Raw genomic sequence first — 27,406 nt, 5'->3', positions numbered from 1 at the left:
AGCAAGTCTGCATAAAGTTATCTTGGGAGAAAGACACCTAAACAACAACATTCTAGCTTTGGTTCCCTCTCTCCTAAATGATGTAGCATCCACCTTTTAGAGTTGATAACTCCTTTCTCAGCCATTCCTGTTCTCAAGCTTCACTGTCTCTGCCTTCCAGAAACCCACTTTAGAAGCAGAAATCTTGTTAGTCCTAATTCCTAGCCAGGGTCTACCACTGTCTGTTTTAGGAGGCCATGATCACTTGATGAAAAGAATAAGAGGAATCTACAATGAAGGGGCTTCGGGAGGATGAGAGGAGACCCTCTGTTGTTTCCTCTTTAGAAAAGTGAGATCAGCATTTATAAGGCTTCAGGCAAGAATGCAAACCCAGGCCAAAGATGGTAATTTAGAAGGGTATCAAAGGGTCCTAAGTGGAGGCACTTCCTACTTGCTGCTGCTGCTGCTGCTAAGTCGCTTCAGTTGTGTCCGACTCTGTGTGACCCCATAGACGGCAGCCCACCAGGCTCTCCCGTCCCTGGGATTCTCCAGGAAAGAACACTGGAGTGGCTTGCCATTTCTTTCTCCAATCTACTCACGCAGGACTGACGTAAATTCAGCTGAGAGGTCCTGTGTGTCTGGGTGTAAGGGATCTGCCCTTTGCCTAAAGATCCTGGTTAAAGCACAAAGTCCTTGCCTCCACGTTCAGCGTCTCACCCAACCTTCTCTTCTCTCTACAAAATCACAACAAGACAGAACGAAGCTGCCGGGTGAGCCGCCTTTGCTCTAAATGTCCCTAGTCAGACAACAACATCTGAAACTGTGCTTCAAAAAACCTCCAAACCAGACGGGAAGGAGTCTGTCTCTGCTTTGCTGACTTTTCTGCCCCCTGGCCCCACCACGACCCTCATCCACAGGGACAAGACAGTCCTCCTACAGAGACCGAGATCCTGGAATAGAGGGCTTTCTTCTTCTGTTTTCTGCTACACTACCCAGCCCTGACTGCAGTATGGAGACCCACGGGTGGCTATTAAAAATGCCTTTGAAACCCCCATGTATTTAAGTGCGCCAGCTTCCAACCAAACAGATTTGTTACATGGTGCATGTCATGCAACACAAGTCAACTTAACTTCACTGAAAATCTCTTCCAAAAGTCCCTAGTTTTATGCCCAAGCTCCTCCTTTGACCAGATCTTAGGCAGGATCTATTCTTCCTGATGGGTCATCTTTACCACCATCTCCTCTGTATCACATAAGAGGCATCTTCTTTAATTTCTTGATCGTTGAGGAAGCAAGTGACTTTCTTTTTGGGTCCTCAGTCCTGGGAATACAGGTCCAAATTACTCTCCTGTATCTTTGTTTTTTTTTTTTTTTTTAATTTTTTTTAAAGAAAGTATTGAAGTATAGTTGATTTTCATTGTACTAATTTCTGCTGTACAGCAAGGTGACTCAGTTATACATACATATATTCTTTTGCATTTATCACAGGATAGTGAATATAGTATATGCAGATGATACCTCTCTGATGGCAGAAAGTCATGTACAGATGTGAGAGTTGGACCATAAGGAAGTCTGAGCACCGAAGAATTGATGCTTTTGAATTGTGGTGCTGGAGAAGACTCTTAGTCCCTTGGACTGCATGGAGATCAAACCAGCCAATCCTAAAGGAAATCAACCCTGAATATTCATTGGAAGGACTGATGCTGAAGCTCCTATACTTTGGCCATCTGGTGTGAAGAGCTGACTCTGATGCTGGGAAAGATTGAGGGCAAAAGGAGAAAAAGGTGGCAGAGAATGAGATGGTTAGACAGCATCACTGACTCAATGAACATGAATTTGAGCAAACTCTGGGAAATAGTGGGGGCCAGGGGAGCCTGGCATGCTGTAGTCCATGGGGTTACAGAGTATCAGACACGACTTAGCAACTAAACACATACACAACCCACTGAATATAGTTCCGTGCTATATAGTAGGACCTTGTTTATTCCTATAGCTTTCTGGCCTTGGTTTAGTGCTATGTGTTGTTCTTCAGTTGCTAAGTGGTGCTGGACTCTTTGTGACCCAGTGGACTGCAGCAAGCCAGTTCCCCTGTCCTTCACTGTCTCCCGGAGTTTGCTCAAATTGCTGTCTGTAGATTTGCCCATCAAGATCCCAGGATCTCTTTTGCTGGAGGCACCAACAATCCTGAGTTACTCCTCTGTTTCTGCACATCTCCCCTGCCCCGGACTCTTCTCTGCTGGCATCTGCTCTCATCTTGGAGAATTCCACCTGGATAGGTCCCCATCTGTGGCTGCTCTCAGATCTTTTCAGCCATAAGTATCACTGCTCTTAAGGGACATCTGGCATGACCTGCCTCTCATCCTACCCTCTTTCACCTCCAGCAGCACTTGCTGGAGTTCTAGAAGCTCTGGGAGCCGAGGGGAAGGCCAAGCCATTGCTGCACAGCTCCAGACTGAGATACTCCGTCTTTATTGTGTCTTAGTATAGCAACAACATAGTGGTAACATTCACAGCTCTTGTTTATGGGAGCCACGGTCTACGAAGTGGTGGAGCAGGATTTGAACTCAAGAAATTAGGCTCCAGGATTAGCAGACACAAGTTACTAAATAAAATAAATAACAAGGTCCTGCTACTGCTAAGTCACTTCAGTCATGTCTGACTCTGTGCGACCCCATAGACAGCAGCCCACTAGCCTCCCCCGTCCCTGGTATTCTCCAGGCAAAAACACTGGAGTGGGTTGCCATTTTCTTCTCCAATGCAGGAAAATGAAAAGTGAAAGTGAAGTTGCTCAGTCGCATCCAACTCTTAGCGACCGCCTGGACTGCAGCCTACCAGGCTCCTCCGTCCCTGGGATTTTCCAGGCAAGAGTACTGGAGTGGGGCGCCATTGTGTATACAATAGGGAACTATATTCAATACCCTGTGATAAACCATAATGGAGAATATATGACAGGGAATATATAAACACACACACATGCATATATATATACATTGTGTGCATGCAGTCATGTCCGACTCTTTGTGACCCCATGGACTGTAGCCCGCCAGAATCCTTTGTTCATGGAATTTTCCAGGCAAGAATACTGGAGTGGGTAGCCATTTCCTTCTCCAGGGGATCTTCCTGACCCAGGGATTAAACCCACGTCTCTTGTATTTCCTGCACTGGCAGGAAGGTTCTTTACCAGTTGAACCACTGGGGAAGCCATATATGTTTAAATATATAAAAATGAATATATATAAATACATTTATATAAATGAATATATATTTAAATATACTCATATATATAAATGAATATATAAATATATATATAAATGAGTCACCTTGCTGTAAACCCAAAATGAACACATTATAAATCCACTATACTTCAATAAAAATGAAAAATAATAAAAAAAGAAATCAGACTCCACTGTCTTCACTATATTCAGTCATCAAAAGTCATGTCCAACTGATATATGGAACAGTCTTATGGACTCTGTGGGAGAGGGAGAGGGTGGGAAGATTTGGGAGAATGGCATTGAAACATGTAAAATATCATGTATGAAACGAGATGCCAGTCCAGGTTCAATGCACGATACTGGATGCTTGGGGCTAGTGCACTGGGACGACCCAGAGGGATGGTATGGGGAGGGAGGAGGGAGGAGGGAGGAGGGTTCAGGATGGGGAGCACATGTATACCTGTGATGGATTCATTTTGATATTTGGCAAAACTAATACAATTATGTAAAGTTTAAAAAAAAAAAAAGTCAGTCCAGCCTTCCTGAAGACTTCTAATTTTGCCCTCTAAAGCAACTTTAAAAATAGTAAAAGTGTAACCACCCTTGTCCATGACAGCATCTCAACATATTTGTAAATACTGAAGAGATACCCTTCTTCCAGCCTTTTCAAGTTAAGCATTTTAAATTCTTCCTAAAGCTAGACTGTACAATACAGCTAAACCACAAGTTTTTTCTTTAATATAAATTAATACAATGAAAGAAAACTAACATCCAGTATATGGGTCAAATTAGCTGTATTCCAAGCATGCGGTAGTTAGTAAATGGCTTCTGAGTGGGGGACTTGCTGGACGGGGCAGTCAGGGCATATCCTCCATGGCAGGGAGTTCTCCTGACAGCGCTGCTTGGGGACCTTCAAAGTGCACATTATAGATGCATCACCGTCCCTCTTCGTGCAAAATTTCAAGGGGCAGTGAATAGACCCCAGGCCACACAGAGATCCTGTCCCTCTAGTGCAGAATTCCCATCACTCCTCTAGACACACTAGCATCTCTCCACACCTACTGTGATCCATTCCTGTGACTCACAGCAAAGGCCACAAGGACCATGATGAACAAAGTCAACATACCCTTCAAGATCTGGGACTTCTGTTGGGAATCATATTTTGTTGCTGCCTTTTTTTTTAGGGTTTTTTTTTTTTTTTGGCTGCACTGCATCTCAGTTGCTGCATGCAGGATCTTTGATTCTCCTTGTGTCAAGCAGAATCTTCAGTGGTGGTATGTGAACTCTTCTCTATTTGTCGTTTGTGGAAGCCAGTTCTCAGACTCTGCATCTTTTTTTTTTCTTAACAAGCTCCCAAGTGATGTGCTGCGGTGGACCACTTGGCATGTTTTGAGACCCTCCCACTTCCTTAAAAGGACAAGCTCCCCCAAAGTGTTCCCTTGAAAAGCATGAGGTTCCTAAAGACTTTCCAGAAACGTGCCTGCCTGAAGCAGCTTTTCTCTTGCAAATGAAAGCAGGATTGTCATCACTTTGCCAGTTTCCTCTTTTTGCCCGGGTCACCCCAGGAGCTTAGTGGCCTTGTCAGCACCTCCAGATTCCCCTGGGGAGGGATTCCTGGAACATGGGGAGGGGGGAGCTGTAGCAGCTGCTGGGGCAGGGCAATGACAGAGAACTCTCTGCCACTTAACACCTGTCTGGGGAATGCAGCTGGCTGAGAGGCCTCCATTTACCCCAGGATGATGGGCTGGGTCCACTGCGGGGAGCAGAACAGGGCACCCACGGTGAGGGGCTCTCCAGCTGGGGAAGCTGGTGGCCGTAGGGGTGAAGGGAACCGAAGCAGAGGAGAGCAGACTGGCTGGTGGCTGGAGGAGCGTGGGGTAGGAGTGGGGATGAACCAGCCATTCCCACAGGAGCAGAGGAGTGTGCAGTGAAAGAACCCTGGTGGGAGTGTGGAGGCTGGTGGCTCCCAGGAACACTGAAATGACCTGGATTTTATTTCCCCATCATTAAAACAGGGAATGGGATTGGAGATAGGGTCTCTAAAGTAACATGCTATGAAAGGCTGACAAGGTCACACAGAGCTCCGCACCCCCTCCTCTCCCCACAGCCTCATGTCGGTACCCACCCCACCCCAACCAAAGCTCTAATAAAATGTGAGCTCCATACACGACTGATGTGTGTGCATGCTAAGTCACTTCGATTGTGTTCAACTCTCTGCGATCCTATGGACCGTAGCCCACCAGGCTCCTCTCTTCATGGGATTCTCCAGGCAAGAACACTGTAGTGGGTTGCCATGCCCTCCTTCCAGGGGATCTTCCCGACGCAGGGATCAAACCTGTGTCTCTGCAGGGATCAAACCAATGTCTTCTACATCTCCTTCATTGGCTTTTTACCACTAGCGCCACCTGGGAAGCCCATACACTATTGACAGTATGTATAAAATAGGCAGTTGATGAGAACATCTGTGTAGCACAGAGAACTCTACTTAATGTACCGTGGTGACCTGAATGGGAAGGAAATCCAAAAGGGAGGGGATATATGTATACATATGGCTGATTCATTTTGCTGTACAGAAGAAGCTAACACAACATTGTAAAGTATACTGCAATAAAAACTAAATAATAAAAAAGAAAGATCCATAAGACATTATCATTAAGTGAAAAAAGCAAGCCATCAAGTAATATGTATACCTTGATAGTATACAAATATGTATATATTGTATATTCATTTATTCATTTAACAATAGCAAAATTAGCATCTACTACATGGCAGGAAGAAGTGTAAGAAGAGGTGGCAAGAATACACAGAACTGTACAAAAAAGATCTTCAAGACCAAGATAATCACGATGGTGTGATCACTCACCTAGAGCCAGACATCCTGGAATGTGAAGTCAAGTGGGCCTTACAAAGCATCACTATGAACAAAGCTAGTGGAGGTGATGGAATTCCAGTTGAGCTATTTCAAATCCTAAAAGATGATGCTGTGAAAGTGCTGCACTCAATATGCCAGCAAATTTGGAAAACTCAGCAGTGGCCACAGGACTGGAAAAGGTCAGTTTTCATTCCAATCCCAAAGAAAGGCAATGCCAAAGAATGCTCAAACTACCACACAATTGCACTCATCTCACACACTAGTAAAGTAATGCTCAAAATTCTCCAAACCAGGCTTCAGCAATACATGAACCGTGAACTTCCAGATGTTCAAGGTAGTTTTAGAAAAGGCAGAGGAACCAGAGACCAAATTGCCAACATCTGCTGGATCATGGAAAAAGCAAGAGAGTTCCAGAAAAACATCTATTTCTGCTTTGTTGACTATGCCAAAGCCTTTGACTGTGTGGATCACAATAAACTGTGGAAAATTCTTCAAGAGATGGGAATACCAGGCCACCTGACCTGCCTCTTGAGAAACCTATATGCAGGTCAGGAAGTAACAGTTAGAACTGGATATGGAACAACAGACTGGTTCCAAATAGGAAGAGGAGTACATCAAGGCTGTATATTGTCACCCTGCTCATTTAACTTATATGCAGAGTACATCATGAGAAACACTGGGCTGGAAGAAGCACAAGCTGGAATCAAGATTGCCGGGAGAAAAATCAATAACCTCAGATATGCAGATGGCACCACCCTTATGGCAGAAAGTGAAGAGGAACTAAAAAGCCTCTTGATGAAAGTAGACAGTGAAAAAGTTGGCTTAAAGCTCAACATTCAGAAAACGAAGATCATGGCATCTGGTCCCATCACTTCATGGGAAATAGATGGGGAAACGGTGGAAACGGTGTCAGACTTGATTTGTTTGGGCTCCAAAATCACTGCAGATGGTGACTGCGCCATGAAATTAAAAGATGCTTACTCCTTGGAAGAAAAGTTATGACCAATCCTAGATAGCATATTGAAAAGCAGAGACATTACTTTGCCAACAAAGGTTCGTCTAGTCAAGGCTATGGTTTTTCCAGTGGTCATGTATGGATGTGAGAGTTGGACTGTGAAGAAGGCTGAGCGCTGAAGAATGGATGCTTTTGAACTGTGGTGTTGGAGAAGACTCTTGAGAGTCCCTTGGACTACAAGGAGATCCAACCAGTCCATTCTGAAGGAGATCAGCCCTGGGATTTCTTTGGAAGGAATGATGCTAAAGCTGAAACTCCAGTACTTTGGCCACCTCATGCAAAGAGTTGACTCATTGGAAAAGACTCTGATGCTGGGAGGGATTGGGGGCAGGAGGAGAAGGGGACGACAGAGGATGAGATGGCTGGATGGCATCACCGACTCAATGGACATGAGTTTGAGTGAACTCCGGGAGTTGGTGATGGACAGGGAGGCCTGGCATGCTGCGATTCATGGGGTCGCAGAGTCGGACAAGACTGAGCAACTGAACTGAACTGACATGGCAGGAATTACTCTAGTCAGTGGAGATTAAGTGGTGACCAGATAGACAAAGGCCCTCCTAAAGCTGACACTCAAGTGGGCAGGCAAACAATGAACAAACAAACCAATTAATAATCAAAATGAAAGAAAAAACCCGAGTTCCTTCCCCAGCCGTCGAGGCAACGTTATCTCCCTCACTTCCATCCCTGGCTCCCCATCACATTGCACTGCTTTGGTCTTACTCACTTTTAAGCTTCTCATCACACCAGAATCTTTTAAAATAATTTTCTTTAGAGGACCCGCATCATTTGAAACTGCATTAATGTATACACTATATGTGCACACACATATCTTTATATATGACATACATGCTTGCACTTATTTGAGCACATACATATGTACATGTGTGTGCACCTCTATATGAACGTGCGTGCATGTATGTGTTCCCTGCCTGCTGCCTTCCCAAGAACGCACGCCCCATGAGAACAGGCTCTGGGTCTTGCTGGCTAAGCGATCACTAACGGTTGGGACAGGTCTCGGTACAACTTAAATCCTCAATAATGTTTGCTGAAGAAACGAGTAAGTTATGTGTCAATAATATCTTAATAAAACTGGGGGCAGGGAGAACAAGGAAGTGGTTGAATAAATCAATGATCACAAGATAAAGCAGAAAAAAAACAAGGCAGGTGTTAAGAATCTCCTCCCACTTTGCAGATGCGGCAGCTGGATAAAAGGAGGACTGAGTGATTTGCTCAAGATTACAGAAAAGCCACTAAAGATCAGGGGGAAAGAAAAGCCCCAAGCCAGGGACTTCCCTGGTGGTCCAGTGGCTAAGACTTCACGCTTCCAATGCAGGGGGCCAGGGTTCCACCTCTGGTCAGAGAACTAGATACCCCACATCACAACTAAGTTAATCCCATGTGCTGCAAGTAAGATCTGGTGCAGCCAGATAAATACATATTTAGTAAAAAAAAAAAGAAAGAAAAGAAAATCCCCAACCCAGGCTCTTCTGTCTCTTCCTCCATCTGCAGCCGTGGTGGGTGGCGTTTGGATCAAATTCTGGATCCAGGGGTGGTATAAGGCCACTATGTGGGATACATTACTGCACTGAACAGGGCTTTTTTAATAACAAGGGATCACTTTCAAGTTTAGGCTTAGTTACCTCCTCTTTCCTAAGAAGATATCGCCCCCAACGTGCACAAGTACTGTGGTTATGCCCCCTTATATGAACCCTCCCAGCCACGGCATCCGTCAGTTGGACTGAGGTTCCTCTTGTTGGACTGTGTATGACAATGGATTTTGTAAAGGCCTTCCACCCACCTCCCAGTGATGTCAGAGACGGAGGCACAGTCCCTATCAGAATGCCTCTGGCCTTTCTCCTTTTCCTCCTGAGCAACTGAGAAATGGCTATTTTAAGTCCCTGGTGGAAAGACGCCCCGAAGCTGCCCTGGCTGTTCCACATGGGCCCCTTTGTACTCCCCACCTGCCTTCACCGTGGTTGTTGGTGGTAAACGGCCAGGTGTCGGCCTTTGTGGGCACCAAGTATTATTTATAACAAGGCCTGAGCTGGAGTCCACTAACATCCAAGTCAAGATTTGTCCTCATTTTTAATTCAAGCGTAATTCTTACCCACTATTCTGCATGATCCTTTTTTTGTTTCCTCCAGGCCTGCAGATCATTATAAAATAGAAACGGAGCCACAGAAAGTGACCTGTCTCAAGAAAGATTCTACCAGGAGGAGTTGCCACTGATGTGGCCTAGGGTTCCTTCCACGTGGTCTTGCACACATGCCCACTGTGTTTCTAGTGATCGCGCATCTCAGGCGAGGGTTAGGGTTCTCCAACTCAGGCCCTGGGCTAGGACCTAATGGTGTATTTCGGTCAACAGGAAGGGGCCCTGCCTTCATGGACGTGCCCACTGAGTTGTTTAGAGAGCACATACTGTAGGCTGTGACGTCAGAGTCTGCGTGTAATGTCCCTCAGGCAAGGTAGACATGGATCCACAGAGATGCTGGGGGCTCCTGGCACCACCCCCAGGACCCTACCACCCACTGTCTCCTCTGCCCTGAGGCCCTGCTCTAAGCACGCAGATTCTGGGGGTCGTGTCTCAGGGTAGATGAAAAAAGACAGGCTTGGAGGGCTTAGCGCCAGTCCAAGACCAGGTTGTGCCAGAGAACCTTGAATACACGCTGTGTTTCAGTGTTTCTAAAATAGAAGAGATTTAGACCGTCTGTATGTGGATTGCCACCGATTCCTGATGTATAAAAATATTCCACTCATTGGCTGTGAAGAAGGAGTAAAAAATGCTAAGTCAGTGACCGTGACCTCTCCCAGTAGCCACCTCCCCCAGCGCTGCCTCAGGGAGGCAATTCCTATGGAAGTTTGGGTTCTGAGCTGAGGCCTCCAAGGAGATTCTGACTCTTCATTTCACAGATGTGTGTCTTGGGCAGGTGAGTGGTGAAACCCGCCAGCGCCTCAGCCTCACGTGGAAAATGAGGACAATCCCGTCACTACTCCCCTAGTAGGGGCTCAACTAGGTTTATAATATTTAGTAGGGGCACAGTGCTGAGAAGAGTATGTAGCACATACTGAATGTAGCAAATGCTGAATCAGTGTTACTTATCACCATCATCTTTTTTGTGTATATATTTCTATCTCCAGGGCTTCCCTGGTGGCTCAGCAGTAAAGAATGTGCCTGGCAATGTAGGAGACACAGGAGATTTGGGTTTGATCCCTGGGTCAGAAAGATCGCCTGGAGAAGGAAATGGCAACCCACTCCAGTATTCTTGCCTGGGAAAACCCATGGACAGAGGAGCCTGGTGGGATATAGTCCATGGGGTTGCACTGAGCACACACACATACATAAATGTATATGCTGTGCTGTGCTTACTCAGTTGTGCCTGACTCTTAGGGACTCGTGGACTGTAGCCCGCCAGGCTCCTCTGTCCATGGGGATTCTCCAGGCAAGAATACTGGAGTGAGTTGCCATGCTCCAGGGGATCTTCTCAATCCAGGGGTCAAATCCAGGTCTCCCACATTGCAGACGGATTCTTTACCATCTGAGCCATCAGATCAGATCAGATCAGTCACTCAGTCATGTCCGACTCTTTGCAACCCTATGAATCGCAGCACGCCAGGCCTCCCTGTCCATCACCAACTCCCGGAGTTCACTCAGACTCACGTCCATCGAGTCAGTGATGCCATCCAGCCATTTCATCCTCTGTCGTCCCCTTCTCCTCTTGCCCCCAATCCCTCCCAGCATCAGAGTCTTTTCCAATGAGTCAACTCTTCGCATGAGGTGGCCAAAGTACTGGAGTTTCAGCTTTAGCATCATTCCTTCCAAAGAAATCCCAGGGCTGATCTCCTTCAATGTATATACACATATTCAGATATATATGTACCACATATATCAGTCCATCTAACTGTCTATCTATCCTTCCATCTATCTACCACCTACATATATCTATATATGTATCCATGTACCTAGGTATGTATACATGTATATACATTTAATGTTCATAGGCATTTTAAACACCCCTCTGTCTCCACAATATTGAAAAAAGCATGCAAGTCCCCTTAACTAGGGATGACATAAAATGAGAAGTGCAGGGAAATGCAATTGGAATCTTACTGAAATAAGGAGATGTGAAATGCAGAATTCTCGGTCTTCCATCTGCAGCACTGAAGGTGAATGTCTGTGAGGACAGGATAGATGATGACTTGAGGCAAAGCCACTGGCCAGGGAGTTCCTCCTCCTCTGAGAACACTGATTGCACCATCACACCTGCCTCTGCTGGGGTGGCTCTTCACGGCTGGTTAGGAGATGTGCAGAGCAGGGCGGCACTGGCAGTCAGCAGGGGGCACCGAGGTCTCACGCCTCCACCTGGGTGTGTTCACACCCAAGTCCCCTCTCCTGAAATCACTGCCTAGCTCCTTCACTTGGCAGCTGATTATGTGCTGTCTCTTGTGAAGTTTCTTGGGTTCTTTTTTAACATGTCATGTGTAGTTGTTCCAAATGAAACATAATTTCCCCAGAAATACCAGATCACATCTTTTTTTGTATCTATTCCCATTTTCCTGATTCCTCCACCCATGCCTCTACGTGTCATAGATCACATTAAGCCTTTATTAAGAATTTTGCCTCTCATAATAGGACCAAAATTCCAACAAGATACTTTTAATTAGAAAAAATATTCTCCTGAAAACAATCAGAATTTTACTGCCTGGAATTCTTGCCTGGAAAATCCCATGGACAGAGGAACCTGGTGGGCTGCAGTCCCTGGGGTTGCAAAGAGTTGGACACAACTGAGCATGCGCATACAAAACAGACTCACACACACAGAGAACAGACTTGGGGTTGCCAAGGAGGAGAGGGGAAGAGAAGGGATGGACTGGGAGCTTGGGGTTAGTAGATGCAAACTCTTACATTTAGCATGGATAAACAACAAGGCCCAACTTTACAGCACAGGGAACTATATTCACTATCCTGTAATAAACCATGACTAAGTGTTGAGCTAGTTCATAAGTTGCTTATTTCATCTCTACAGCAAGTCCCATACATACCAGTGAGGTTCATTCCAAGAGCACATTTGTAAGTCCAGCTTGTTCGTAAGGACAACAAAGTTAGCCTAGGTACTCAACTAGCACAATCGGCTATATAGTAATTACCGAATTAGGTTTATAATACTTTTCACACAAATAATACATAAAAAGCAAAAACAAACAAAAAAAGAAAACGTTTTAAATCTTACAGTACAGTACCTTGGAGAGTACAGTAGTACCAGCTACATCATTGCTGCTTTTAAGCTTGCTTTCAGACACCCAGGGCTAGAAATAAAGACGCTTACTCCTGTACTCTGGACGGTGCTGTACAGTAAAATACACAAAAGCACAACCATTGGTAGAGGAAGCACGCGTGTGACAAAGTACGACAGACGTGTGAACTAACTTATGTGCCTGGATATCTGAACATACATTTGCATCTTTGAAAAATTGCAACTTGAAGGTTTGTATGTAGGGGAATTACTAAATATATATATATATACATATATATATATATATATATACACACACACACACACACACTTGCTGCTGCCGCTAAGTCACGTCAGTCGTGTCTTAGATGGCAGCCCAACAGGCTCCTCTGTCCCTGGGATTCTCCAGGCAAAAATACTGGAGTGGGTTGCCATTTCCTTCTCCAATGCATGAAAGTGAAAAGTGAAAGTGAAGTTGCTCAGTCGTGTCCGACCCTCAGCGACCCCATGGACTGCAGCCTACCAGGCTCCTCCGTCCATGGGATTTTCCAGGCAAGAGTACTGGAGTGGGGTGCCATTGCCTTCTCCAATATATATACTTAAATGTATACAAATGAATTTTTAACCAAAATACTATGTCCTAGAGAATGGCCTATTTGGTACACCAATGTTACTAAGTGGTATGTGATGAGAAAGAAAGGTTCAAAAACTGTCCTACTGGTCAGTCTACACTTTTCCTCGACTTGGAAACCCCCCAGAGCTGTCTCCTGGCACCCCTGGGCTAGGGGGAACTTGCCAGGCTGCTATTTATTTTCCCCATATTTCCAGTTACTCCAGATTTCATTTTATCAGTTTGCCATCCTTCACCAAGGTCCCACAGGTTCTTTCAAGTATCCCCCAGACACATTCCTACCTGATTCCAGACCCTCACATTTTGATATGCAACCACCTATGCAAAGGGTAGAAAAAATGTGTAAAGATATATCGGAAGTCAGATGTTTGGCTTTGGGAGTGAGTCAAATAAAAATCAGTGCATTGAGCTCACTCTTGGGCATATACCTGGGAAAGATGAAAACTCTAGTTTGAAAAGAAACATGCACCCAATATTCACAGCAGCACAACTCACAATAGCCAAGACGTGGAAGCAACCTAAAAGTCCATTGACAGATGAATGGATGAGGAAGATGGGGCACATGTCTGCAACGGAATATTACTCAGCCATAAAAAGAGCAAAAAAGCCATTTGCAGCAACATTATCAGGCTTAGTGAAATATCAGAGAAAGACAAATATATGATATCACTTACATGTGGAATCTAAAAAATGATGCAAATGAACATATTTATGAACAGAAATAGATTCACGGACATAGAAGATAAACTTGCAGTTCCCAAAGGGGAAAGAGTGGGAGGGATAAATTAGGAATTTGGGATTAACGGATACACATTGCTAAATATAAGACAGATACACAACAACAGATACAGCAAAGGGAACTATATTCAATATCTTGTAATAACCTACAATGGAAAAAAACTTGAAAAAGAACACTATATATATATGTGTGTGTGTGTGTATACACACTCTCTCTCTCTAGATATAATAAATATATATACTTATATGTAAAACCAAACCACTTTCTACACACCTGAAACATCGTAAATTAACTATCAAAGTGAAAGGGAAAGAGTCGCTCAGTCGTGTCTGAGTCTGCGACCCCATGGACTGCAGTCCGCCAGGCTCCTCTGTCCATGGGATTCTCCAGGCAACAATACTGGAGTGGGTAGCCATGCCCTTCTCCAGGGGATCTTTCCTACCCAGGGAATGAACCCGTGTCTCCTGCACTGCAGGCAGATTCTTTACCATCTGGTAAAAGTATACCACCAGGGTATACTTCAGCTTAAAAAGTAATGCATTGAAGGAGGGACTTTTACCTACAGATAAAAAGACAGGTCAGCTAGAGTGAGCCAGTATCAGTGGGGCTCCAGAGCACAGGAGGTATCAGATGGTAACATTATGTTCACATGATTACATAATAGATGGAGGGGACAGAGAAGACACTGAAGGAAGAGCAGCGTCTGGTAAATGCTGACTCCACAGTCACTTCACACCACGGGGTCTAGCCTCAGACCCTTCCTGTTAATGAATTCCAGGGGCTGCCACCATCCTATTGGAAAGGAGCAGGATCTTACGGGCCTGCCCATTCCCTCATGTCCTCTGCCTGCCTTTTGTCTGTGGGAAAACTTAGCCAAAGATAAGTTTAATCAGAGAAGTGAGAAAATGCAGAAACAAAGGAAAACGGTCAAGTAGGAGGGAAAGTCGCTCAGTCGTGTCCGGCTCTTTGCGACCCCATAGACTACACAGTCCATGGAATTCTCCAGGTCAGAATACTGGAGTGGGTAGCCGTTCCCTTCTCCAGGGGATCTTCCCAACCCAGGGATCGAACCCAGGTCTCCTGCATTGCAGGTGGATTCTTTACCAGCTGAGTCACCAGGGAAGCTTGAAAATAGTCAAAGAGACCAAACAATAATACTTTAGCCATTAAGCATAGTCAAGGTCCTCTAGTTCCTTCTCAAGGGCAATAGAAAATATTCTGAACCATGTTCTGTGAACTGTTTTGCAGATGCTGAAATCCCCATTAGGTGAAAAAGTTAACTACACGATGACCAGACTGTAGACATGACATAAACTACAGTTCTGAGAACTGGCCTCAAAAAAAAAAAAAAAAAAAAGAAACAAATCAACCCTGGAACTGAAGATTAACTGTACTTCAAACAATCAAGATGATGCTGGTCAGGTCACTGATGACCCATTCCAAGATGACTGTCAAGAGCTGAATACACTGTTCCTATCTGTAGCCCACTGATTGTTGGCGGCGGGGGAGCCAGCCTTTGGACTGGAGTCTGTCCTCTTCCCATCCATGGCTGCCAGCATCCAAAATAAAGCACATTTTCTGGCTTTTTGAGCAGCAAGCAGCCAGACCCTACTTTCCGTTACACTCTGAAGACTTCAAAATCCATCTGACACTTCTCATACCATGCTGATCCCTGAGACTCACTAGGGGTGTCTTTATTGTCCAAACCAGTAGAATGAGAGGCAGCCACTAGGCAACAAAAACGACAGACGGGGCAGGCAATCAGGTCCCACCAAGACAGCACATGGAACCAGGCGATGTTTCATTGGGAAAGCAAATGTATAAAACAGTGGTCACCATGACAATGGAGGTGGGGGAGGATAGGAAAACAGGAGGGATTTAAGAAAGATTTGACACTGCTTTTACACATCTTCAGAAAAAGCAATAAAGCTCTGATGCAGTTGCAGGACACATACTCTCAGGGGGTGGAAGAGATCTTAAGAGCACCAAGTCCGACTTTACATCCATCTCCTGACTTCCTTCACAGTCCATCTGATGGTGATTGGATTGGCCAATGCTTGCACCCCATGCTCAGCCCACCTTCCTGCTGTCTCAGGACAGATTCAAATGCAAGGGAGGACCACAAATAAAGAGGCCACAGGTGGAACAGTGCTCCAGCAGCTAGGTATGCTAAAGTGAAAGTGTTAGTTACTCTGAAAGTGTTAGTTGCTCAGCTGTGTCTGGCTCCTTCCGACCCCATGGACTGTAGCCCGCCAGGCTCTCTGTCCATAGAACTCTCTGGGCAAGAATACTGGAGTGGGTTGTCATTCCCTTCTCCAGGCGATCTGCCCTACCCAGGGATGGAACCTGGGTCTCCTGCACTGTAGGCAGATCCTTCACAGTCTGGGCCACCAAGGAAGCCAAGGTGTGGAAAGGAAATGTTAAAGATGTCCTTGATGTGCAACTTCTTAACCTTCCTGATCCTGCGGTCCACGGCTGACATGAGTTATTCTGCTTCTAGAACCCTTATGTCCTATTTCCTATCTTAAAAAAAAAAAGTTTCATTGATAGAGAGCCACTGCTCTTTTTTTAAAATTTTATCTATTTTTGGCTGTGCTGGGTCTTTGATGCAACACACAGGCTTCCTATGGTGGCTCCTCTTTTTGCAGAGCGCAGGCTCTAGGGTACACAGGCTCAGTGGCTGTGGCACATGGGCTTAGTTGCCCTGTGGCATGTGGGATTTTAGTCCCCAGCCCAAGGATCGAACCCATGTCCCCTGCATTGGCAGGTGGATCCTGAACCACTGTTTGACCAGGGAAGTCCCCACTGCTCTTTTGTCATCCTACTTTTCATACTCTGTCAAGTTTACACAGTTTCAGAATATTCCAATACGATGACCAGCTCGTGATCTTTAAATACAATGAGTTTCACCCTCTCTTTGCTTGTGGTCCAAACACATGTTTATTAAGGAGAGCTCAATCCCCAAATTAATTGAAGGTCAAGGCATTATCATTATTCACTGGGATGATGACACCAGATCAATTCATTGGTGATATTTTAGTCTTTCTTTGCAAGCAAAGTCTATTAATGCTATGATGGAGCTTGAGACTCAAATCTCTGCTGAATGAGATTTTTGATTTAGTCAGATTTTATTTGAAAGAATACAGTTTAAATTTTATAGCATTTTTATGGGTCTCAAAGGACCTCACACACACCTGTAGAATAAAAAAAAAAGAAGGAAGTATGATTTCTATGTTGCAAAAGAAAGAAGCTCTGATTCAGAGAAGGTAATTATTATTTACTAATAATTCCAGGAATGAATCTATTCATCAAGACCAGACTCTAGATGTTTTCAGTTTCTGTACTGATTGTCTTCACAAGATTTCCACAACAAGTATTTCAAGAACTTTTTTAAAAAAACTATCTGTGAAGAATAAAGGATAACTCATCAACTGTTGGTGGTCTCTGAAAGTGTTAGTCGCTCAGCTGTGTCAGACTCTTTGTGACAACATGGACTGCAGCCCACCAGGCTCCTCTGTTCATGGAATTCTCCAGACAAGAATACTGGAGTGGGCTGTCATTCCCTTCTCCAGGGGATCTTCCCTACCCAGGGATGGAACCTGGCCTCCTGTGTTGCAGGCAGATCCTTCACCTATTCATTCCTGTCTGAGCCACCATGTTGGTGGTCTGTAAATAGAAGTTGCCTTCTCAGCCCTGTGTCTGTCCAGGACTTCTGCCCAACAGGAGAGATAAGCTCAGATCAAAAATCTACCCCAGTGGACTTCACTGGTGGTCCCGTGGTTGAGAGTCTGCCTGTCAATGCAGGAGACAAGGCCTGGTCCAGGAAGATCCCATGTGCCACGGAGCACCTAAGCTCATGTGCCACAACTCCCGAGCCCAAGCTCAAAGAGCCCGTGCTCTGCAACAAGAGAAGCCTGCATGACCCAACTAGAGAAGGCTTGTGGTTACCATCACAAAGACCCAGCACAGGCATGCAAAAAAAAAAAAAAAAAAAAGAATATCTTTTGGTGGTGAGTACCAGAGTCACTCAATGGATTAAATCAACTCATATTTCTCCACATCTTTAAATTTACAGCTGCTGCTGCTGCTGCTAAGTCGCTTCAGTCGTGTCCGACTCTGTGCGACCCCATAGATGGCAGCCCACCAGGCTCCCCTGTTCCTGGGATTCTCCAGGCAAGAACACTGGAGTGGGTTGCCATTTCCTTCTCCAATGCATGAAAGTGAGACGTGAAAGTGAAGTCGCTTGGTCGTGTCTGACTCTTAGTGACCCCAGGAACTACAGCCCACCAGGCTCCTCTGTCCATGGGATTTTCCAGGCAAGAGTACTGGAGTGGGGTGCCATTGCCTTCTCCGGCTAGTCTCCTACTATTTTAGGAAGTTTATGATTTGAACTTTATTAAATTTTAAATTTTGCAATAAAATTCCAGTGGTATAAAGAAACCAAAGAGTACACAGGCTATTGCTTTCAAATAAACTGTCCTGCCATCTGAGCCTTGTTGCTGGACTGCCAAGGAAGCCTCCTCCTGAGGGTAGTTTTCTGACTCTGTGGCAGAAGCACAAGGCCTGTGAGATGGTTTCTTGGATCAGTATGAGTTGAGGGGTGCCCCAAAGTCTGCGCAACCAAGAGGAACTGAAACATGTCCATGTATAAAAATAAAGGTATTCATTGGGAGGTCTTATACACTAATTGCGCTTCCCTGGTGGCTCAGGCATGAAGAATCTGCCTGCAGTACAGGAGGCACAGGAGATGTGGGTTCTATCCCTGGGTGGGGAAGATCCCCTGAAGGAGGGCATGGCAACCCACTCCAGCACTCTTGCCTGGAGAATCCCATGGACAGAGGAGCCTGGTGGGCTACAGTTCATGGGGTCGCAAAGAGTCGGACACGACTGAAGTGACTGAGCACGCAAGCACATTAACTGGGATTTAAAATACCAAAACAACACTTGTTACTGAATTTGTCCTAGAGCATAAGTGAAAATGGGCATAGGGTTTTACACTTCAAGAAGCGAAGGTTAGGGACGCTATGCTCTGCCAATTACCAGATTGTGCCAGGAATGCCAAAGGCAGCATGGCAGCCCTGGAGAGATGCATGGGGGTTGGGACAAATAAGGCTGGAGGGACTCAAGGCAGAGTGGTCTGCAGCAACACGGATGGGCCTAGAGACTGTCATACTGAGTGAAGAAAGTCAGACAAAGAAGGGAGATACAAAACAGGAACAGACTCCCAGACTTAGAGAATGAGCTTACGGTTGCCAGCAGGGAAAGATGATGGGAAGAGCTAGTTAGGGAGTTTGGGATCGACTTGTACACACCGCTATATTTAAAATGTAAAACCAACAAGGACCTACTGTGTAGCACAGGGAACTCTGCTCAATGTCATGTGGCAGCCTGGATGGGAGTTTGGGGGAGAACGGATACATGCGTATGTATGGCCAAGTCCTTTTGCTGTCTACCTGAAACAATGACAACATTGTTAATCGGCTACACTCCAATATAAAATAACAAGTTAAAAAAAGAGAGAATTCTGTGTAGTCAGCCTGGGCCAGCCCTGCACTTGACTACGGGGTCACTGAAGCACGTGCCACCTGGTAGATCTGGTGGATATATTCTGTTCCATTCTGGTTTCCTCCCACTTTGTAGGATCCTCTCCAAATGTTGCCTCTCAGAGATCACGACTTCTAGGATCTCCTCTAAGAGAGCGCTAACCAGTTATAGGCAGGGTAGGAGAATCGGACTACTCCTGTTCACAGTTTTATACGAGGGAACAGTTCTGTCAAATGTGTGGGTGCTAAGTCGCTTCAGTCGTGTCTGACTCTGCAACACTATGGATTGTAGCCTGCCAGGCTCCTCTGTCCATGGGGTTCTCCAGGCAAGACTGGAGGGGTTGCCATGTCCTCCTCCAGGCGATCTTCCTGACCCAGGGATTGAACCTGTGTCTCTTACGTCTCCTGCACTGACAAGCAGGTTCTTTACTAACTAGTGTCACCTGGGAAGCCCCTTCTGGTATATAGCTCTATCCATTTTTTTTTTTTTTTTTACAGCTGGATTCTAGTTCTTTAAAGCATAATTTAACATTAGAGGTGAAGAAGCAAGCATTTACACCATATATCAAGCAAAACAAAAGGATGCTCAACAATCAGCCTAAGATCTAGAACATTTCCAGGTAAATCGGGGTTGATTTCAACCCTCTGTCGGGAGCACAGCTAGAGGTTTCTTCTATGTCTTACCATTGAAAGGAACTGGAATAGGAGATGTAGTACATCACAGGAGCATGGCTGCTAGCTGAAGACAACTCAGACAGAGCTCCTGCCTGGAAGTGACTGCTCTAACCTGGTGCAAACCTTATGAGAGGGAACTAGCAGGATGCTGTGAACCAGAGATTGAAGAAAAGTGAAAAGACACTTGGCCAGAAAGGCCTGGGGAGAAGAGCCGTCAGTGGGGACAAGGTACCGCCAGCCCAGCAGAAACCTCCAGATACAACGTAGACCTTATGTGATGAGGATGTGTTCTATGAGGCTAGTGTTCAGGTTGCTGAAGAGGATTCCTTCTCTGACTCTTACACAGAATGCATAATAGGAAGTGAGTTTTCTGAACCTATCACGGAAGAAGACTCACTTCTTAAGTCCTTTGTGTGAAAGAAGGACTGGAACAAGAGCTTTCTCAACATGTTCTTATGGCAAGCTCATTTCTTGAATGTTCCTTGGAATACATGAGGGAAAAAAAAAAAAAAGGCAAAACAAGAACTTCCTCAACAGATTGTTGGACAGAATCCACTTCTTGAGTTTTCTGAGTACAAAACAGGCAAGAAGCTTCCTCCTGGAGGAATACCCAGCACTGACTTTCCAGATCCTAAACAGCTCACAGAACGTACTAGAACGAAGCCAAGCACAAATAAAGAATACGATGCTCCAGAAAAATAATTGTCTTCACAATTGATACATAAGAGAGTTCAAGAATAGAGAATTCCTGAGAAAGCATCTCCGAGTTCACAGTCCCTGAGATCATGGATGTGCAGAATGTGGGAAAGCCTTCAAGGAGAGCGCAAAACTAAAAAGCCATTTTCTGGTTCATACTGAAGTGAAGCCATTTACACGTACTCTTGAACTGTGTGGGAAAATGTTTCTCCTTGTCCAATTTGTATATACATGTACTGGGGAGAAACTTTGTGTGTGTCTGTTTGAAGGCTGTTGCAAGTTTATTCAATCAAATAACATGAAAGTTCACCTCTTAACTCATGCAAAAGCTAAAGTGAGGCAGTGAAAGAAGATGGAAAATAATCCTCCAACAGGATAACATCCATGCTTAGTTGCTCAGTCGTGTTCAACTCTTTGCAACTCCCATGGACCGTAGCCCGCCAGACTCCTCTGTCCATGGGATTCTCCAGGCAAGAGCACTGGAGTGCATTGCCAGGCCCTCCTGCAGGGGATCTTCCAGACTCAGGGATTGAACCCGTGTCTCCTGCACTGCAGGTGGATTCTTTACCATTTGAGGTGCCAGGGAAACCCTTAAACAGGATAAGCATATTAACAAAAGAGTGACTGGAGACAAATATGCCTCATATGCCTCATTGATTATTGTTTCAGGAAATAATTTTTAAATCAATATAGCCACCTTATATATATTTTTAAATGTTACTAAGATGCTTCTATAGTCTGTGATAATATTTCAGAACTCTGTGTATAAAATTACAGTGTGCTTCTAATAGTAAGGTCAGTAATGAACTTGCTTCAAAAGCAGAATCTCCAGTTATTCTGAAATGTATTTTTGGATATGGGCATTAATGTCTCATACTATAAAAATGAAATTAACTTTGCTTTTTAAGTTGTAGTTTCCAATTGCTTATCTTTTTCCTTTTAGGAATATACATCTTAATACATGTGATAATTCCAGGTGGCACAGTGGCAAAGAATCTGCCTATCAATGTAGGAGACTCAGGTTCAAACCCCAGGTTGGGAAGATCCCTTGGAGTAAGAAATGGCAACTCAGTCCAGTATTCTTGCTTGGGAAATCCCACAGACAGAGGAGCCTGGTGGGCTATAGTCATGGGGTTGCAAAGGGTCAGCCATGATAGAGCATACATACATAATCCTAGAGAATGAAAATTTTGCATTGAATTGTCAATAAATGAATGAGTAGCTGAATGTTAAGTTAAATATGACATTAATCATTTTACTTTTTATCATTGTATCAAACCATACTGAAATCATATAGTAGATGTAAATGGTTATTTGATGGTATCAATCCATTTGAATCCATTTTAGATATTTTAAAATAAAAGCAAATATTCCCCACCCAAAAGAACTAAGACAATATGTCCTTCTTTTTCTTCCTTTCCCCCAATAAAGTACTGCTATCCTGGGCTTATCTTCCCTATATATTTCTTTATAGTATATACACTACATATATATACCACTAATCAATACGTAGTTTAACTTTGTATGCTTTAAACTTTGCATCAATGGAATTACACTATCTTCTTCTGTGACTTGCTTTTTTTCTTTTTTTCTTAACACTATGTTCCAGAAAGTCATCCTTAGAGATGCCTACTGCTGAGTTTCATTCATTGTCAGTGCTCTATGGCATTCTATTGTGTGTGTATAACACAAATTATTTCCATGTTGCTACAGGGGTATTTGGGCTTCACTGGTGGCTCAGGAGGTAAAGAATCTGCTTGCAATGCAGGAGACCTGGGTTCAATTCCTGGCTCAGGAAGATCCCTGGAGAAGGAAATGGCTCTCCACTCCAGTATTCTTTCCTGGGAAATCTCATGGACAGAGAGAATCCTGCTGGGCTACAATTTATGGGGTTGCAAGGAGCTGGAAACAACTGAGTGAATAACACACATACACACACATGGGTATTTGGGTTGTTTTCTGGTATTTTTTTATTACAGACTTTGCAGTTGCTATTAACTGTTTTTAAAAGGGATAGTACCAACTTAGCTTTCTACCAATGAGTACAAGCTCTAGATACTGCACATGGCACTGCCTGATTTGTTAATTTTTGCCAGCCTGATGGGCACAAAGGGCATCTCCCATAGGTCTTCATATAAAGTTCCTAGATCACTACAGGAAGTTGAACATTTCATTGGCCAACAGGTTTTCTCTTCCATGGCACCCAGGTTAAACCCTTTGTTCATTTTTCTATTATATTTTTTAATAATAAGCAAGATATTTAAACATCTTAAAATTTGATTAAAAACTGCTGCTGCTGCTAAGTCACTTCAGTCGTGTCCGACTCTGTGTGACCCCATGGACAGCAGCCTACCAGGCTCCCCCATCCCTGGGATTCTCCAGGCAAGAACACTGGAGTGGGTTGCCATTTCCTTCTCCAATGCATGAAAGTGAAAAGTGAAAGTGAAGTCACTCAGTCATGTCTGACTCTCAGCAATCCCATGGACTGCAGCCTACCAGGCTCCTCCGTCCATGGGATTTTCCAGGCAAGAGTATTAGAGAAATCTAGGTACCCAGAAATAGAAAAAAATCCACTTTAACATTAATACAAAATCTTAAAGGATGCTAAATAGCCAAAACTATCTTGAAAAAGAAGAGGAAAATTGATTCTTGATGTCAGAATATAGTACAAAGCTACAATAATCAAAACAGTATGGTACTGGCATAAAGACAAACAAAACAATGAAATAGAACAGACAGCCCAGAAATAAATCCTCACATATATAATCCAGCAATTTTCAACAAGGTTGCCAAGACCATTCAGTGGGGAAAATGACAGTTTCTTCAACAACCAATGATGGTAAACAATGTGCAAAAGAATGAATATGGATCCTTACCTTGCACTGTACCCAAAAATGAATGCAAAATGGATAAAAGACTTAAACATAAGACCTAAAACTGTACCACTCTTAGAAGAAAACATAAGAGTAAAAAAAGCCTCATGATGTTGGATTTGGCAATGATTTCTTGGATGTGACACCAAAAGTGTTAACAAAAGCAAATGTAGATAAATTGGATTACATCAAAATTTAAAACGTCTTAGGTCAAAGGACACCATCAAAAGCATGAAAAGGCCACCTACAGAATGGGAAAAAATATTTGCAAATCATTTATTTGATGATAGTGGGTTAATGTCCAGAATGCATTAACAAAACTCCTACAGCTCAACAGCAACAACAAAAAGACCAAATAACCTGATCAGAAAACAAGCAAAGGACTGGAATGGATGTTTCTACAAAGGTGAAATAAGATGGCCAACAAGCATATGAAAAGATGCTTAAAATCAATAATCATTAGAGCAATGAAAACCAAAACTGTAATGAGATATCACCTTACATCCATTACAAGGGCTAAAATTTAAAAAAAAATTTTTTTTTAAATAGAGAAAATAATAAACATTGATGAGGATGTGAAGAAACTGGAGCCCTTGTGCATTTTTGTGGAATATAAATCGGTGTGGCTGCTGCAATTCAAAACAGTGTGACAAAAAATTTAAAGTAGAGTTATCATATGATTCAGCAATTCCACCTCTGGGTATATAAGAAAGAACTGAAACAGAGACTCCAAGAGGTATTTGTACAGCCATGTTCAGAACAGCATTATTCACAACAGCCAAGACATGGAAGCAATCCAAGTGTCCATTAATGGATTAATAGATAAACAAAATGTGGTATCAACACAAAATGGAATATTATTCAACTTTAAAAAGGAAGGAGATTCTGACATAGGATACAATATGATGAATCTTGAGGACTATTATGCATAGAGCTAGGTGGCATAATGTTAGTGACACAGGAGGCATAATTCTAAGAGAAATGTCAGTCACAAAAAGACAAATACTGTACGAGGTCTCTAGAATAATCAAATACATAGAAACAGAGAGTTGAGCAGTGGCTCCCAGGGGCCTGAGGGAGGGGAAGAGGGATACTGTTACTTAATGCAGACAGAGTTTCAGTTTGGGAAGATGAAATAGTTTTGGAGATGGATGGTGGTGATGGTTGTATAACAGATTCAAGTTATACAGTCTTAAATAGTTAAGATGGTAGACCTGATGTCATGGATATTTTACTACAATTAAAAAAAAGCAACACAATGCTGCAAACCAACTATCCCTGAGTGCTCAGTTGCTTCAGTCGTATCCGAATCTTTGCTGCCCCATGGACCACTGCTCCCCAGGCGCCTCTGTCCACGGGATTCCCCAGGCAAGAATACTGGAGCAGGTTGCCGTGCTCTCCTCCAGGGGATCTTCCCCACTTCCCCATCCAGGGATCAAACCTGAGTTTCTTGTATATCCTGCACTGGCAGGCAGGTTCTTTACCACTAGCACCACCTGGGAAGCCTGCAAATCAACTATATTCCAATAAAAATGTAAAAAGAGAGAAACAACATAGACAGGAACTACATCAGGCTTCTTGTCAGAAACTATGCAAACCAGAAGATAACGGAGGGATTTTTTTTTGGTACTTTTCTGGAAATAAACCAGTGAGGGAGTGATCTCCTCTGAGGACATGGAATTTCCATGTTTCTTCCCCACTCTGCTTTGCCTAGCTGTACTGTAAAGGGGAGCAAAGGACTGGCATTTGTTGCGTGGTTCACTCCTTGCGATTTGTTGCATGGTTTACTCCTTGCAAAGTGCTTTAGAAACTTTGACCTTGAGATCTTACCCTCTGAAGTCAGTACTTCCTGAAGTACCTGAAGTCAGTACTTTCTGAAACTTGGCTTCCTCAAGTTACCAATGAAAAGAATATGACTTGGAGAGATTAAATAAACTGCCAAATTAGGACAGCTCATACATAGTGGAGCTTGAGCCTCAAACAAAGCTCTGTCTAACATTGACAGACCTCATGTTGGTTTGTTTTCCTTTTTGGCCATCTGGTGCAGCATGCAGGATCTTAGTTCCCTGACCAGGGATAGAACCTGTGTCCCCCGCGGGTAGAGCTATAGAGTCTTAACCACTGGACCACCAGGGAAGTCCCTGGAGAGACATCTTTAAGATACTGAAAGAAAAAAATTCTATATCCAGTAAAAACATCTTTCAAACTTGAAGGCAAAATAAACAGCCCCCACACCTGATCCCCGGACACACAAATCAAATGCCTATTCTCTGCAAGGTACTATTCTAGGTTCTGGGTGATGACAGTGAACAAAGCCAACATACATCCTAAAAGAGAGAGGACACAAGCAAACACTCATGTAAATAAAGAGTGGACTAGATGCTCTTAAGTACTGTGGAGTAAAGAGAGCAGAGACAGAGAGTGAGTGCTGAGCTCTAGGATTAGGAAAAGCCTCACTGGAAGAGGGACATCTGAGTGGAGACCTGACTGAGCTCTGCAGGTACAGGCAGAGAGACCTCTAGAAAGAAGAGAAACCAAGAGCAGAGGCACAGAATCAGGAATCAAAGGCAGAGGGCAGGGCTTGGAGGCCTTGGACAGTTCAGAGGTCAGGGAGGAGGAGGGAGAAGAGCCAGGGAGGACTGCGGGGTGACACAGAGAGTGTGGGGTCCCAGGAGTCAGGGGAAGAAAGTGTTTCCAGAAGGCAGGTGTGACCATGTGAGGGGAAAACCGGAACTGAGAATGACTCTGGACTTGGCATGTCTGTTCTGATCAGGGCATCTCGGTGATTGTGGGGTTAAGAGAGAAAGGGAGACAACCAATAAAGACTGCTCTGCAGATGAACTTTTCTCTATTCAGAGATTAATGAGGTGGCCCTGGGGCAAGGGGATTTCGCAAATTCTTGGAGCTACTATATTATGGTTAGCTGATGGGAACGTTACACCAAGAGGTCAACAGTGATGAGCAGGAGGGAGTGAAGGCAGCTGCTGGAGTGCAGTCCTTGAGGAGACAGAGCTGGGCTCCCTGGGGTGGGGGAGAGCTCAGAGAGGATCATAGCTGGTGGCCTTCAGGATATTAACTCTTTGTCAGTAATTTGCATGGCTAATATTTTCTCCCAATGTATGGTGCCTTTTTCTGAAAGATATTCTTAATTTTTTTTTTTGGCACAACATGTAGCATATGGTGAGGTCTTAGTTCCCCAACCAGGGATCGAACCTGTGCCCCCTGCACTGGAAGAAGGATTCTTAACCAGTGGAATACCAGGGAAGTCCCAAGATACTCTTAATTTTAATGTCGTCAACCTAACCAATCCTCACTTCATCGCTGAGCCCCTGAGCCCCCTAGGGCTGTCAGGATGGAAGCTCCCAATCTAAGGGTGGGGCACATGTCCCCAAGGTTAATGTTGGGTCCAAGGCTCACTTCAAGCTCTGGATTCTTGCCCCTTCCCAGAGTGACAGAGACCAGAGCAGAGGATTAAGCAGGATGTGCTAAGTTGCAACAGTCATGTCCGACTCTTTGTGACCCTATGGACTGTAGCCCGCCAGGTCCCTCTGTCCATGGGATTTTCCAGGCAAGAATACTGGAGTGGGTCGCCATTTTCTCTTCTAGGGAATTTTCCTGACCCAGGGAGTGAATCCATGTCTCCTGCATTGGTGGTGGATTCTTTACTAGTGCACCATCTGGGAAGCAGGAAAAATTTTACTTAAGGTTTCACAAAGGAGGCAGAAGAGAGAACTTATTTTGCATTGGAAACCATTCTTTCTAAGAGTTAAAATTCTCACTAGAAACGTCTGCTTCCCTTTAAAATTCTTCCAGTTCTCTTGGACATCCTTCTTTTAAAAATTTCCCTTTTAAACATCCCTAGCCCTCACTCTCATCAGAACGGAATCTTCCCCAACTCCCACCACTAACTCCCAGGTTTTTCCTCTGCCTTTGCAAGT

General features: G+C 44.2%; 1 protein-coding gene and 1 pseudogene across 2 annotated transcripts in view; one reads left to right on the top strand and one right to left on the bottom strand.

The window, feature by feature from the left end:
• SLC35F3 (solute carrier family 35 member F3) overlaps positions 1-27,406 on the bottom strand; it is a 426,467-nt gene that overhangs the window by 64,373 nt on the left and 334,688 nt on the right. The gene's annotated exons all lie outside the window — the stretch shown is intronic.
• Positions 4,930-20,941, top strand: LOC113885513 (annotated as a pseudogene).

Source organism: Bos indicus x Bos taurus, chromosome 28, assembly GCF_003369695.1.
Source record: "Bos indicus x Bos taurus breed Angus x Brahman F1 hybrid chromosome 28, Bos_hybrid_MaternalHap_v2.0, whole genome shotgun sequence".
Taxonomy (NCBI): Eukaryota; Metazoa; Chordata; class Mammalia; order Artiodactyla; family Bovidae; genus Bos; species Bos indicus x Bos taurus.
Note: the sequence above shows the minus strand (reverse complement) of the source record. Positions and strands in the feature narration are given on the sequence as shown.